Source organism: Pan troglodytes, chromosome 5, assembly GCF_028858775.2.
Source record: "Pan troglodytes isolate AG18354 chromosome 5, NHGRI_mPanTro3-v2.0_pri, whole genome shotgun sequence".
NCBI classification, from domain to species: Eukaryota; Metazoa; Chordata; class Mammalia; order Primates; family Hominidae; genus Pan; species Pan troglodytes.
The window spans coordinates 94,053,749-94,070,220 of record NC_072403.2 but is presented as its reverse complement, the minus strand read 5'-3'; the positions used below and the strand labels follow the sequence as shown (position 1 = coordinate 94,070,220).

The 16,472-nt window shown below is 38.3% G+C and overlaps 2 long non-coding RNA genes across 2 annotated transcripts in view; one reads left to right on the top strand and one right to left on the bottom strand.

The window, feature by feature from the left end:
• The window catches only part of LOC134810324 (uncharacterized), a 295,913-nt gene that overhangs the window by 75,147 nt on the left and 204,294 nt on the right, over positions 1–16,472 (top strand). The window contains exon 3 of the long non-coding RNA XR_010158082.1: positions 5,784–5,850. This is a non-coding gene — a long non-coding RNA (uncharacterized LOC134810324). The remainder of the gene's footprint in view (positions 1–5,783; positions 5,851–16,472) is intronic.
• The window catches only part of LOC134810325 (uncharacterized), a 47,050-nt gene that overhangs the window by 875 nt on the left and 29,703 nt on the right, over positions 1–16,472 (bottom strand). The window lies entirely within an intron of this gene.

Genomic DNA, 16,472 nt, shown 5'->3' with positions numbered 1-16,472 from the left:
TGAATATTCTAGTACTGTCTCTGGTTAGCACATGCACACGTGTTGATCATACGGTACACATATGTTCAGCTTAGCAGATACTGCCAGTTTTCCACCCAATTAACATTTCTACCAACAGTGTATGTGAGTTCCTATGACTCTACCTTTTCACCAACACTGTTTTCCTTCTATGCTATTTTAGTCATCTTGTTTGTCTAGTCATATCTCATTGTAGTTTTATTTTGTATTTCCCTGATGATCAATGAGATTAAGCACTTTCACATTCATTAATTGCCCATTTGGATATTATGTTTTGTGCAAGATCTGTTCAGGTTTTTACCCATTCTATTGGAATGTCCTTTTCCTTAAAGATTTGTAGAAATACTTCATTGAAATTCTAGACTGGGCACAGTGGCTCATGCCTATAATCCTAGCACTTTGGGAGGCTGAGGTGAGTGGGCCATTTGAGGCCAGGAGTTTGAGACCAGCCTGGCCAACATGGTGAAATCCGACTTTACTGAACATACAAAAATTAGACGGGTGTGGTGGGATGCACCTGTAATCCAAGCTACTTGGGGGGCTGCAGCAGGAGAATCACTTGAACCTAGGAGGCGGAGGTTGCAGTGAGTGGAGATCAAGCCACTGCACTCCAGCCTGGGTGACAGAGCAAGACTCCGTCTCAAAATAAATTCTAATATTTTCTTCTACTTGCAGTTTTTCTGTTCCCTCTAGTATTATGCTTTTTGATGAATACAAATTCTTATTTTAATATATTAACATTTATTAATTTTTTATAGTTAGTTTTTTTTCCTGATTAATAACTTTTTCCTTACTTTGTAGTCATGAAGATATTCTACCTACAGTATTGTTTAATAATTGGAAGTCAGTATCAACAATAAAGCTATATAAAGGAAAAAACATTCAATTTAGTTATTCAAATGCAATTAAGCAAGTGACTTACTAAGCAGTGAACATGAACAGACGAATCTTTAGCTCCATAATCAATCATTTCAAGCAGTCATGTCAGTTTTTTAGGGTGAAGTAACAGTCTTGTTTTTTTTTTTTTTTTTTTGAGACAGGATTTCACTCTGTTGCCCAGGCTGGAATGCAGTGGTGAGATTTTGGCTCACTGCAACCTCTGCCTCCCGAGATCAAGGCATTCTCATGTCTCAGCCTCCTGAGTAGCTGGGACTATAGGTGCATGCCACCACGCTGGGCTAATTTTTGTATTTTTTGATAGAGACGGGGTTTCACCATGCTGGCCAGGTTAGTCTTGAACTTCTGACCTCAAGTGATCTGCTCACCTTGGCCTCAAAGTTCTGGGATTACAGATGTGAGCCACTGCACCCGGCCTTTTTTCCCTTTCTTATCCGTCTGATTTTAGCAGTATCAGATTACCTGTCATGACAGGCTTTACACTTTCCTACACGCCACCAAAAAAGATAGCTTCTTACCTAATTCTGGAGGACACAACTTGCATATTGGATAGTGAGGAATTTCGAGATTGGAATTAAGAGACAAATAGAAAATGTAGATTGTGGTTCGTGACCTAAACTGCAGGCATACATACATATTGAGAAAATTGAGTAAGGTTTGAAAACAAAGCCTTACTCCTTTGTTTTCATCTGTTGTCATTTTTGGTAAATATTGAAATTAGGGCAATTGCCATTTGGTGTGTAGGGTTTCCGTCTTTCTTTATGAATGTAAAATGTTTTTGAACACCAGACTGAAAGATTCCCCATCAATCTCCCCTGGCCCAATAAAGCTAGTGGTTTGCTAGCTTAAAATAGCATTTAGCGTTAGATAGAATTCAGGTTTGCTAGATGTAAACCAGTCAATGCAAGCATGTGTTGAGGCACCTAAAGGTGATTCAGAATATTTTTGGCAAATAAAAAAGATACTTAATGTGTATTATCTCCCAACAAGGGTGTGGGGAGAGGTGGTGGTGGTGGTGTACAGTTTCTTTGAGAAAACATTTATTTGTGATTTACATGAGAACTCTCAGAAGCTAAAATTTGCTTTTTGAGTTCAGGGATTTTCGAGAATAGTTGGGTATAAATATCTGAGGATTCTTTACAGGAAGACCTTAAGATTTTTAAATGAAACAATTGAAACTACGCTGGTAGACCAGCACAAAAATCCTCATTTACTTAGATGGCTCCCCTGATTCCCATGGGTTTAGGCCAGGTGGAACCAAGCATCTTGAGAAATCAATTCAGCTTCTCCAGGACTTAGTACCTCCCACTTGGGATAGTCCACTGTTTCTCTGGATCACTGCTGTTGGGTTGTCCCATTTGCTGTGATAGTGGCCCAGAGATTTGGGAGGTTCAGTTTATGTTTGCCATGGAGGGGTTCATCTGAATTTGTTTTTGTAAGAGACTTCTTATTTTCGGTAATCATTTGTTTCGAGAAGGCTAACATTGTTTGACCCCCGTACAGTTTGAGAAAGAAACAAGGAATCAGGGTGGACACTGAGGGCTCTAAGTTTTCTTCGTTTTCAGACTTGACCTTTCTGGAAGAGTCCTGAATGAAGTAGACCCTTGGGGGCTTCTTCACAGTGCATTTTAGAGATCCAAATCTGAGCTGCACAACTCTTATCTTACAGCCACCTTTCTAACCACTTCCTAACTTGGCATGTCTTCAAATACCTACAGAATTAAAGCAGATCATTGTTTGTTTTTCCTTATTGTGATATGCAGATAGTGATACACATTAGAATTTACATTTAAAAATTTTTGGATTGCAGAAAGACTTCAGCAGTGGATCACTGAAGGAGACCAACCATAATAGAATGTTCACTGGGGGTTTTAAGAAGTAAAATAATGAAATCAAGTGCATTGATGCTTTAATGAATATTTTTTAGAAATCAGTGTTTTATTGTTACCTGGGGGATGAATTTTAAATGAACCCCTGAAGGGCTTCAACCAGCACTTTCTTCCACCTCACAAAGACCAGTAAAGGCCCCAAAGCAGCTTGGACCAGAGTGTTTGGGGAGTGGGAGTGAGGCAAACACGTATTTGTGAGGATCTTCCTACATCCTCCCCTTACCCCTCTTTGAAGGAAGCTAGCTCTCTTGGAATGTGTACTATTCCTTGGCATCACTTGGGAGGTTGTCATATTGATCTAATTTCAAATGTGACATTGAAGACATGCCACAGAAATGTCTGTCTACTTCTGCCTCCAATTCAAAAGCCATCTCTGGAGTGGCCATTGGTGGTGGAAGATTTAGGTTCTAGCTGTCTAACATCTATTGCTATCTATAACTCCTCCTGTTCACAAGAACCCCTAGACCACTGAGCTTGGTTCTGCCCTCTCATATGTGAACTATCTTCCTCTAATTTAAGGACTCTCATGTGTGCTTTACTGATGGTAAGGAGTTTGAGTCAAGAAATAGCACAGGAGTGGATGTATGGTGTCCATGTACACAAACGTGCTTTTAATGACTTTAATGTTCATCTATAAATTCATTAGCTTCTTGAAGGTTTAGTTTACTCTCTATATTTCTCATGCTACTTAGCTTGGTGCTTTGCATATTGAAGATAATGAATATTATGGAATGGACCATGCTTGTATAAATCATGTAGTAGCATTTACAAGTGGAGTTAAATGCTTTGTTTCTGGAGTCAGATAGCTTGGGTAGATTCCTGGCTATGCCACTAGACAACTGTGTGACTTTGGGCAAGTCATTGAACCTCCTGTGTCTGGACTTCCTTATTCAGAAAATGGGAAAAATAATACCACCCACCTCATAGACTGCTGTGAGCCTTAACTGAGTTAGTATACATAAAGTAGAACCACTGTTGACATGTGGTAACAACTTGGTAAGTGTTAGCTCTTGTTGAAATTAATATAATAGCACTTTCAAGTTTAGAGAGCTCTTCCTTACCGTAGCTCATTTGATTCTCACGAGAATCCTGTAAAATGTGAAGGACATATATCTTTAGTCTTGTCATTGCCCTGTCTCTACCATCACACACCATGTATCATTCTGGAGGGAATTAAATAATATATGCACATTAAATTATATTGTTATGAGGGAGAATCACAAAGTTATGAGAGCCTTGGCTTCTGGGATCACACTGGGAGACCACATTGACGTAATCCTTCCATGGTCTTATGTTTCTGGCCAGATGGAGTGAATTGCACAGGAGGCAGCCCAAGTCCATGGGGATGGATAGACATGGCTCCCGATGGACGTGGATTGGTGGGAAGACAGGCTGTAAGGTTGCTTTCCTCCCTGAATTCAACTACTCTGAAGAATGATGAAAGCCGAGCTGGTCCTTAATAAGGACCTGGGGAATGGGGCAGAGAAAAGGCCAATATCTCTATACAGAAGTTTATATTCCTGAGGCTTGTGTGTTACCAAGGTCTTCTCTCACTGTCTCTGCCATGTCCTCCCTTCTGTGCCTGATGCTTGACTTGGCACTTTGCATCTAAAAGATGTTCAGTAAAGAAAAGCTGAATAAATGAACAAATACTCTTTTCTTTTGATTATTGGATTGCCAACTAGTAGGTATATGAACACCAAAATAAAAAGATTTGAAATTAGGAGTCACTTTAGTTATATTAAATATTCGACTAAAATTGGACTAATATTAGCTATCAGCATACTTAGCTTTTTAAAATACAAAATTTCACCCAATTTAATACCACAAGAAGTACCTCTTCCAGTAATCCCAGTTCCCTTTATCCTACTTTACTTTTCTTTCTGTAGCACTTACTACTTTCTATCACAAAATATAATTTACTTATTTATTATGTTCATTATTGATTGTCTGATTGTCCACCACTGGAACTCTACTCCCTCAAGGACTGAGAGCTTTGCCTGCCTTGCTCAGTAATTTATCTCAGATTCCTAGAACAGTTCCTGGCATATATTAGCTCAATAAGTATTTTTTAAAATTAAATTTAACAAACATTTAATGGCTCCCTTTTATGTGCAAGGCAATGTGAGTGGTGTTGCATATAGGGATAAACAATGAGTGAAAGACCGTTTCATTGAATATGTATAAATGCATATATATTCACTGATACAAAGGGCTGATATATTTTTATATGTAAATATATGTATATTAAATAAAGTATTAAATATGTGCTACATATAACTTAGTATACATATGTACTACAGATAAACTTAAGTAAAGGACTGTGCCCAACATGATCAGTTTTGACCTGATTGAAGAGTGTCTTTGCTTTCCTGAGTAACCCCTATCACCCTGCAGATGACATTCTCTGGGGTGTGCAGGTGAACTCTGCAGGAACTCACCCAGCCGGCCATATGGCTCTCTCTCCTCCCTCTTCCTCATGCTCTAGAACGCAGCTCACAAACTAGATGTCTAAGGGTTGCATCTGGCACCCATATGTGTCTTGTTGGGCTTGCCGGGGGTTTGGAAATTCTTTAAGTCAATTGCCAACATTTAAAAATCTGGAGAATTATCATAAATATTCAAATTTCCTTCCACCTTCTCTTGCAAAGCCTCAGAGTATTTGTCAACATTGGGCTGGCCTTTCTATGTGGCCTGGGCAGGCTGGGGCTGAGCAGCATCTGGCCCATCAGACCAGCAGATGAGGCATCTGCTCTCCTCCTTACAGGCATTGCCACTGGTAACCTCGCCCATTCACTTCCCTGCCCAGCACCTGAACAGGCTGAGCATGCAGCCCCTGCTCCTTATTCATCTGCATCTCTGGTAGGAATTTGGTACTGCTGTAAACTGCTAGGAAGAGGCTAGTAGATAATAATGTTCAATTCACACTGATTGGTAGCTACACACGCTTTTTCTTTCTTTCCCTTTTTTTACATCTAGGATCCAGTCCATGAATAAGTAAATGGCTTCCTTCCAGTGGAGAGCTGACAGCTGGGATTGAAACAAGGTTTGTGATTCTTTCACTGCCCTTCAATACAATGTGCTCATTAGTGAAACAATCTCAAAAACAGTGTTCTTTTTTTTTTTCCTGAGAAAAAAGTGACATTAGAGACTAATGGCTCAGCATGTCGCAAAACACCTTTCTGAGGATTTTTCTTCTGCCACTTGAACTTGTCCAAGCTTGTCTGTTAGGCAAATGTGCCTTTTTGCTTTTCAAATAATCCCCCCCGTACATGTCACTTTGGGCAAAATAGCACCATAGGCTTTCCCATTCTGTTATCACAAAGAGGGGTTATTATCTGATATTTGAAGGCAGCAAGATGTACCCCGAACACTTGTTCCGATCCAGATGAAAACATATCAAAGCCAACATCTAACCATTAGTGGATGAGAGGATACCACTTTTTTTTGCCCTTTCTTCTCTGAGAGAAGAAAACATGATATTAATAAATCTCCTTTGGTTGTTTATTCTTTTCTTTTCCTTCCTGCTGTTCCTGCTGACAAGGATTAGAAGGCTATAATGTGAGGGCAAATTTGTGTCAGGTGGTACTGAGCCATTTACAGGAAAGTTTGAGTGTAATCTGAAGTTTTCATTCCTTTTAAACAACATTGCTAAGCAATTAATTAAAATGTTGTCACTGATTGCCCTACCACAGTTTAACCCAGTGCTCAGTAAAGGGCAGGAGTTTTAAGTGAAAGAGAAAAACAAATGGCTCAAAACATTAGACAGCAAATAAAGAAATTTGGGTAAGCCATCCTAGGGTTTGTTCCTGATGAAAGTGACCCAATTAGGGTCAAAGATGCCTGGTGATTTCAGCACCCAGGGGGAGTCTGACTTGGTGGGTGGGTTGTTGCAGTTGAAGTCTCGAGGAAATGCTCATGGACAGGTGCACAGAGCAGCCAAGGGGTCAGGGCGTAGAGTTTAGTGGCCCAGAAAGAAGGGAGCCACAGGCAAGAGCTAGGCTGTGTACTGGGTGTCAGCCAAGGAGCTTGAGAGAAACAGGGTTCCAGGCCTTGAATGGAGAGCAAAAGTACAAATCAGGAAAGTGAGGCAGCTGCCTAGTCCCATGGGTTGCACAAACTCAAAACGGGTGGGAAGGCTGTAGCTCCAGATACTCACAGGAGCCCAAGGCTCATCTTGGCCCTCAGAGAACCACAGTAGCAAGATCAGTTCCAGACTCTACCAGCTGGTGGGAGCTCTGTCTATTGTTATATTATCAGTCTTGACCACAGAGGGGTCAGGATAAGGCTGAGGCAAGACCAAGAAGCCAGGACCTTACAAGCATCAACACTGGCAAGGACACCTGAAAACACACATACACGCACACACACCACCCTCTGGAAGTATATACTCCAAAATATTAACAGTGGTTAATGATTTGGTGGTAGAATTATGAATGGGTTCTCTGCTGCTTTTCTAAAGTTTTATTTTCATGTCCATGTCTGCTTAATTTTTTTTACCATGAAAATAAAATGACTATAAGAACTTCCATAATAAGAAAAAAGGTTATTAAATTATGCAAAATATATGATTCACTCTAATTGAATTTATACTTGGAGCAGGTTTAAAGGTTGTTAACATGAAAAAAAAAAGAATGGTGAAAATTCTTTTCCCCACAAATAGGTCTTATTACAATCTAATCATGATTATACAATTACCCTCCAACCCTCTTTCTGTCCTTGCAGGTGGAGTAGGAATAGTAAAGGTAAAAGAAGAGAGAGCATACAAAATATTTTTTGAGGATTTCTCTGGAGTGGCCTTGTAGGGAATAAACTGAAAACTGCCAAAATAAGAATTAGCTTTTGTATTTGAACTAGTAGCAAAATCTTATCAGTTAATGTTTTAGTCTTTGCTTCCAAGGAAATATATACTGCTATTCTCTTTGTTCATATGTTCTTATTATTTAATTTATAGAATTGAATCTCTTGGTAACATCTTAGCAATATGATATCTAGCTCTCAGCAAATACCAGCCTATGCTTATTCACTGATTTTTAATCTGAAGGAAGTAGAGAGGTACAAAGCTATATTCGCTGGGGTCTCCAGCCTATCTCCTTCTATTCTTACTCTTCTTGTTTGAATTGTACTGTTCAATTATAGAAATGGCAATAACTGCTCATAATTGTGCCTTAATATGCAATTAATGTTTTTGAATGATATCAGCACAGCCCAGTACCTTGGGATAGGTTCATTTTCAAGGTTGCCTATTACAATTTATTTGTGTTATTCAGTTTATTTATCTAGGCTAGAGACTGGGTGATGGATGGATCACAGTTTTTTCAAAGGGTGAGAAATATGTCTTGTACTCTTCACTAAGTGTAACTCTAGGTGAATTGTTCAGTCTCTTGACATTGACATTCTAATCTGTAAAATGGGGTTGGATTTAGTGATCTCTATAATCTGCCTTCTACAATAAAAAAATTGGCTTTAACTTACCGGCTTTGAAATAATCTGGGGTTGGAAATGGGATGTCTTCATGAGTGGGGTAGTTCAACTTGTACGTGGCGATGAGAGGAAATATCAGAACCAATAAAAGGTTTGACTAGTAGAGAGACATTAGATTTCAGCTGAAGATAATTCTCTTACTACTGTCACTACAGATGTGCTGCTGCCAGATCTCTTTCTTTGCTTTCTCCAAAAGGGAAATGCTGATAAGAAAAGCGGAAGCAGGGAGGGGTTGCCTCAGCGATGGGATTCCATCCAAAGCATGGACATCCCTTCTAACTTCAGACCTACAGTTGATTAGTTTCTAGTCCTAGTATTTGTCCTTTCTCCTCTTTTCCAGACCTTGGGGACTGACTTATCCATATCATAGATTTGACAAAAGTATAATAACGATTCTGGCCACCTCTCAGGAAAACAGGAGGGAAACTCTTACTTTTAACTGGAAGGATACTTGTTAGAACTCAGATGTTACACCTGTTGGGTGAAGCTCATGTCTTCTGAACACCTCTTATTCTGCCACCACCACACAGTTCCTGGGGATGTGGCAGCTGACTTCAAGGGTCACCCAGAAGGGAGAGTTAGAGGCTCATGCTTGCTGTTGTGCTGGCATCCACACCCGTAATCTCTGGTCAGTTTCTCTTTCTGGACCTGTTTAATTACTGTAGAACTAAAGGGCTGCCCCCCAAAAGGCAGAATCTTGAATCATCTAGTTTATTGACCATCCCTCATATGTGATAAAATTGCTCCCCCAATCATAGCTGAGTGAGAAGGAAGTGACAAAATCAGTAATTGACTGGACTTCAGGTGTCAGTAAAAGTCTGGGATTGGCTCCTGACACTGAAATTCTGATAGATAATACAGACTTAATAAATTTAGGGTGGAGTGTGACCATTTGTCTTATTAAAAAGTTAGAGAATGTCAGGAAAAAAATAAGAAAGAAGAAAAAAAAATGGGAGGTGAGTTCCCATAACAGGTTATCATGACCTTATGAACTATCCTGGGCCCCAGTTTTATCCCTTGATACCCTTTGGTCAGTTGTTATTCTCTGGGGAGAGTCAAATATTTGGCTAAGGGCTGGAGGGTTTGTAATCCTCCTTAAAATTCTACCTTTGAGGTGGTTTTTTTGTATGTTTGTTTGAAGAATGCTGTACCATAGATTTTTGGATACTACTTTAATGATCTCCATGGAAAGAGGTCAGATGATCATGACTGCAAAGAGTAACAGAGACACAGATTAGTGGTTTGTAGATGAAGAGGAGCTCTAGATCAAACCAAGTCCTGCCTGCAGGGGACCAGGTGATTATAACATTGATGATAGTGCTGGTATGATTCTGTCAAATGAAGGCATGATTCAAAATCATTTTTAGGTAAACTTGTAGGGGAGGGGAGAATAAGAGGTTCCTGGCTTAGTCGCCTCAGGCCCACTGATATGGTTTGGCTGTGTCCCCACCCAAATCTCATCTTGAATTGTAGTTCCCATAATTCCCTTATGTTGTGGGAGGGACCAGATAGGCGATAATTGAATCATGGGGGCAGTTCCGCCATACTGTTCTCATGGTAGTGAATAAGTCTCACAAGACCTGATGGTTTTATAAGGGGAAACACCTTTTGCTAGGTTCTCATTCTCTTCTCTTGTCTGCTGCCATGTGAGACATGCCTTTCACCTTCCAACATGATTGTGAGGCTTCCCCAGCCATGTGGAACTGTGAGTCCATTACAATTCTTTCCTTTGTAAATTGCACAGTTTTGGGTATGTCATTATCAGCAGTGTGAAAACAGATTAATACACCCACAGACCTCATACCCCACTCAGGCCAGTGCCCATCTATGCCAGAAAGCCTTTCCTAGATACTTGTTTCATTATCCCTGACACCATATCCTCCTACAGTTGATACAGGTCTTCTCCTAACACCATGCTCTCTTGTGCCTGTACATCTTCGCCCATGTTATTCCCTCTGTCTAGATGTTCTTTCACCCCCATTTTGTCTTTCTAGAAAGCTCTTATTTACCTTTCAAGGCTCAGCTCCAAATTTTATCTGCTTAGTCTTTCCTGACCTTCTTTTAACATCTGTGTTCCACATCAATAGTTTAAGGTTCTAACATATTGATAATGACTGGTCTCCTCTCAGGTTAACACATTTGCCTTTTTTTAGTCTAAACTAGAGTAAAGGTTGAAGGCAGATTCAGTAATAGTACCTTTTCATAGGAAGCCTGCCATCTAATTGTGGAAATAAAAACTGACACACTTAAAAATTACCATATTGTGCACTAATTACAATATGATACGTTGTAAATTTATAAGAGCTGCAGAAATTCTAAAAGGACTGTTATAATCTGAGAAGAAATATTATGAACAGCATTAAACCAGTAATATTTGACAACTTAGATAAAATAGAAACATTTCTTCAAAATGCAATTTATCAAACTAACCTGAGAAGAAATGGAAAATATAAATAGTTCTATAAAATAAATTGAATTTGTTACCAAAAACCTCACAAAGAATCTATACATCCAGATAGTTTCACTGGCAAAATCTATGAACAACTTAAGAAATAAATATTGCCAACTTTTCACAAATTCTTTTGGAAAATAGAGCTGAAAGGAATACTTTCTATATTATTCTATGAGGCCAATATTACCCTGATAATGTAGCCAGACAAAAACATTGCACACAAAGAAAATTATAGTCAAATATCTTCCCTGCGCACAGACATAGAAATCCTTCACAAAATAATAGGAAATAGGATTCAGCAGTATGTTTGTTGTTGTGTGTGTGTGTGTGTGTGTGTGTGTGTGTGTATGTTTGTGTGTGCGTCTGTGTGTATGACTATATCATGATCAGGTGTTTGTTTTCAAGGAATAAAAGGGTTTGTTTAAAATTTTAAAGTCAATCAACATAGTTCACCATTAAGAAAAGGAGAAAAATCATATATTCATCTCAATAGGTGCAGACAAAACACTTCACAATATTCAACATCCATTTATGATTAAAAGCTTTCAGGAAGTTAAAGATAGAAATTTTCTCAATCTCATAAAGAGGACTCACTAAAAATCAACAGCTTATATTTAGTTGTGAAATTGAATGCTTTCCTTTTAAGATTGGAAACAAGAGTGTTTGTTCTTACCATTCCATTTGTACTTGAGGCACTAGTCAGTGCAAAAAGACAAGAAAAAGTCACAAAGATCAGATAGGGAGAAGTTATTTTTCTTCTATTTATATTCACAGGAGAAATCATTGTTTACTTAGAAAATCCTAAAGAATCTACAGAAGAACCACTGGAACTGAGAAGTGAATTTAGGAAGGACTCAGTATACAAGATCAATATTAAAATATTATTTCTATATGTTAGTCACAAACAATTAAAAAACAAAACAAGAAAACATTTTTATCCATAAAGCACTCAAAACATAACATTCTCAAGAATAATTTAAACAAAATGTATACAAGACCTCAACATGGAAAACTACATTGTTGAAAGAAATTAAAGAAGACTTAATAAGAGATATAGAACATTTATGGATTGAAAATTCACTATTATTGAGATATTAATTCTCCACAAATTTAAATATAGATTGAATCCAATTTCAACCAAAATGTTGGTTCTACATTTTTAAAGTGTAGACATTAAAAAAAACTGATTCCAAATTTATATGGGAAATAAGAGGCTCTAGAATAGCCAAAACAATCTTCTAAAAGAACAATGTTAGAGGCTTCATTGTACCTAATTTCAAGAGACAGTCAGCTCATATCTGTGGCTTTTGCATCTGTAGGTTCAACCAACACAGAAAACATTTGAAAAAAACAATAAAAATAACAATACCACAATAAAGATAATGCAAATTTAAAAACAATACAGTATATCAACTATTTACATAGCATTTACATTGTATTAAGTATTATAAGTAATCTAGAGATGATTAAAAGTATATGAGAAATATATGAGAGAATGTGTGTAGGTTATACGCAAATACTATGTTAGTTTATGTAAAAGACTTGAGCATCTGCAGATTTTGGTATCTACAGGGTATCCTGGAATTCCTCCCCTGCAGATCAAGGAATGACTACACTATTAGGCTGTATTGCTTAAGACATCTTGAAACTGGTATAAACATAGACAGAGAGCTAGAACGGAATAGAGAGTGCAAAAGTAGACCTATATATACACGGTAAACTGATTTTTTCCAAAGGGATCAAGGCCATTTAAAGGGAAAAGAAAAGTCTTTTCAACAAATAGTACTAGACTGTTTAATTTTATGAAAAAAAGGGTATTAACACTACCTCATGCATACTCAAAAATTAATTTGAGATAAATTATAGATCTAAACAAAAAAGTTAAAATTTAAAAGTTTCTAAAACACATAAGAGAATATCTTTGCAAATTTGGAGTAAAGATTTCTTAAATAGTATAGAAAAAGCACTAATTATAAAAGAAATTTAAAAATCCACATCATAAATATTAACTTTTTAATATCTAAAGATGCCATTAAAAAATAGAAAGGCAGGTTGGGCACAGTGGCTCATGCCTGTAATCCCAGCACTTTGGGAGGCTGAGGCTGGTGGATCACTTGAGGCCAGGAGTTTGAGACCAGCCTGGCCGACACAGTGAAACCCTGGCTCTTCTAAAAATACAAAAATTAGCTGGGCATGGTGGCACATGCCTGTAATCCCAACTACTTGGGAGGCTGAGATGGAAGGATTACCTGAGCCCAGGAGGTGGAGGTTGCGGTGAGCCAAGATCATGCCACTGCACACCAGCCTGGGCGACAGAGACTCCATCTCAAAAAATAGAAATAAATAAAAAGAAAAAGAAAATCCATAGATTTGGAAAGTATATTTTCAATACATATATTTGAAATTTGTAAATATAAAAACTCCTACAAATCAATAACAAAAAGTCAACCCATTCAAAAATGAACAAAGCTTGAACCAACATTTCAATGCAAATAACCATTATGCAGAAGGATAGGTGCTCAACATTGTCTTGGGGGAAGTGAATTTTACCCACAAAAGGATACCATAGAAAATATTCCACACCAACTAGAATAATCGAAATTGAAAAGACTGACTGCACTAAATGTTGGCCATGGTATGAAACATTATGGACTATCATACATTCCTGATAAGAGTATAAAATGGTACGACCACTTCAGAAAACTGCTATTTTTAAAATAAACATATGCCTATGCTATGACCCAGCAATACCACTCTTAGGTATTTAACCAGGAGAAATGAAAACATATGTTCACAAAATATTGGAAACAAATGCCCAAACATAGGTAGTTAGTTAAATAAATATGGTACTGATGAGCTACCCCAAAACATTGGGCATTTGAGAAACAGCAGAAGTAGGAAGGTCATTTTTCCTTTTCCCCCCTTCTCCCTGAAGCAGGGTATAAATCCTAAGATGGTTACTTTCTGACTTCCCACCCTTCTCTTCTGAAGCTGGTCATAAGACTCTCATTTGAGAGGTGCCCTTCTTATACCTGGAGAAAAGGGACACAGAGAGGAATCTTAACAAACAGGCCTTTCTAAGTTCCTCCCAGTTTATTATCATTAGATCATACCCCTTTTGCCCAGTCATACTTCTCCATGGCTATCTACTTTTCCATCAAACCTAAGTGTAAAAATACAAAAGTTTACCTATTTCTTTGAGTCTTCATTTCCTTATGAAGTTTCCTGTATTATCTAAAATATATTAAATACATGGGCATGCTTTTCTCTTGTTAATCTGCCTTTTGTTATGGGGCCTCAACCATGAACCTACTAATGGATGAGGAAAGAATCTTTCCTTCCCTGCAGTACACATACATGATTGAATACTATGCAGCTTTAAAAACAAAAAGCAAAGTTTTCTATCAAATGGCATAGCGTGATCCTTCCAAAATGTTCCATTTTTTAAAAAGTGCAAAATATATATAGTATGCTACTTGTGGTTAAAAAAAAAAAGAATTGAAACACGTATTTACTTTTCCAAAAAGGGGCCCAGGAAATATAAACCAGAAACTAATGAAATTGCTGAACAGCAAGAGGTTCGGTATAAGGGAATGGAGCAGAAAGGTTACTGGAGGGAGAGAAACTTCTGAGTGCTCTACTTGCTTAGAAACAGTAACGCTTCTGCTTTGCAGATGAACTAACCTAGAGCCCAGGTATTGGTTTCTAAATACCATTCCTTACTAAAAGGAACTTAGGCTATTTGGAGAAATGACTGAGTCCATGGCTGGTGCAGGGAGTATACGAGCTGAATCCAGAACATCTTGTGGTACTTGAAAGTAAGAAAGTGCTCAGAATAAAAGGATGGGGTCATGTCCAAAGGACAGAGGAGCTAGCTTGAGCAAAATCTGGGACAATGTGAGCATCAGAAAATTGTAACTCATTAAATAAAGTAAGAATCCATGAGTCTACACTGCTAACAAATAGATAAGTAAAATAGGGAAGAAGATAAAACTCTTTGTGAGAGTAGAATGCCATCTAGTAAAGTAAAAGAATAGTTGTACATTCATCCCCAAATTGCACTGGTGTTCAAGGATTATAATTGGGTTGATATGAGTCTGCACTTTCTCCTGGGGACCAGGCACACCCTCAGGCCCCCTCTCAGTACCTCTTCTGCTCCAAGCACCAAACATGGACAGGGATTTTACACTCGCCAACCCAGCCCAGGTGGTTCTTATTTAGGCCAAATGAGCACCTTGGACTACTTTGGTAGTCAAAGTTGATTACACCTTGGAATCATCTGGAGAGTTGCGGGCCTAACAGTGCCTGGGCTCCACCCTCAGAGATCCTGATTTAATTGGTTTGGAGTGGGTGCAGGTGCCAGCATTTTAAAAAACCTTTCCAGATGATTCTCTTGTACAGCCAGGTAGAAAACTACAGACATAAAAAAGAGTAGAGATTCTGAATTTAAAGCAAAGCTGAAGGATTTATTGATATTCTAGATCTTGCCTTGCTACATAAAATTATCAAAATCCTTATCCTATTTGGGTGCGTAGTCCCAACCAGCTTCCTATTTGACCACACCTGCTTCAGAAAGGAAGATGGAGGTTGAACTTCACACTGGTGAGTCACACATGATTTTGTTTTAGGGCGAACTTAATCCTTTTAGGATGAGTGCTCCTTTAAGATGATATTCCCTCCCAGTCCTTTCAGTGAGGTCAGTAACTGGGATTTCCACAAAGCAACCCCCTAGGTCATTGGTCATCCTTGCTTTTGTTGGCAATGGCAGGACCACTTTGAAATAACAGGTGTGTGAGTGAGGGTTGGAAGGGGGAAGGAGCACAAGCGGCAGAAGTTATTAGGTGACATTGTCACCCTGCCATTTGTCTGCATGTCAGCTTGGCTTTTATATTCTTATTTCCAGGTCAAAATGTTCTCTTTACTTTTTTACCTGGAGCACTGAAGGCAAAAAACATCAGAGGGTTTTTTAATGGAACAACTTTGATGATGTAATTTTTACAATTCACTGGTCAATGAGAACTCACTTCAGCTATTAGCGAATGATATTTGGCTGGGACAAACACAGACAAGCACTAAATTATGTTGTAAGTAATGAAAAAACAATTTTATGGATTTTGAAACCTAGTGTCTCTTCAACCCACTCACAATCAAATAAAGCTCTAATGTTAATCTTTGTGAACTGTCACCACGACACTTGCTACAAATTGCCATCAAGGTTGATTAGGTTGCTAGTGGAAAAAAGGGAGATAATGTAATTGGCAAAAAGTGAGGCTGTTTTATCATCTGTCTGGTCAATAGCTGAAGTCTTGTTTACTACCAATAGCTATCAGTTAACTTCTTTCTAAATTCTGATCTTCATTATATATCTTCAGTCTTCACAACTGTTGGAGAAAGGTCTGTGTGAGTGAGCAGAGGTGGAAGGGATTGCCATCTCAAATTGCTTAGGTCTATTTAGAATCTAAAATATGGCCCATTGTTTAAAAAGAGCCACAGTGTGGAGGATCTTCCTTGTGTTTTGGAAGTGACTTTTTCAGTCTGCAGACTATCTTGTTAGCTTCTATACCTATTTCCAATTTGCATACATTCAATTTCTTCTCTCCCTCTGGGGAAATAGTCTGGTTCTGCTTCTTCATTTTCTATTTTTCCTAGTTTTTCTATTTTTCAGGTTTCCCCATACCGATTTGGGCTTCATGGCTTCTGTAGTCTCCTGAAGCTCTTGAAGAATGTACTCT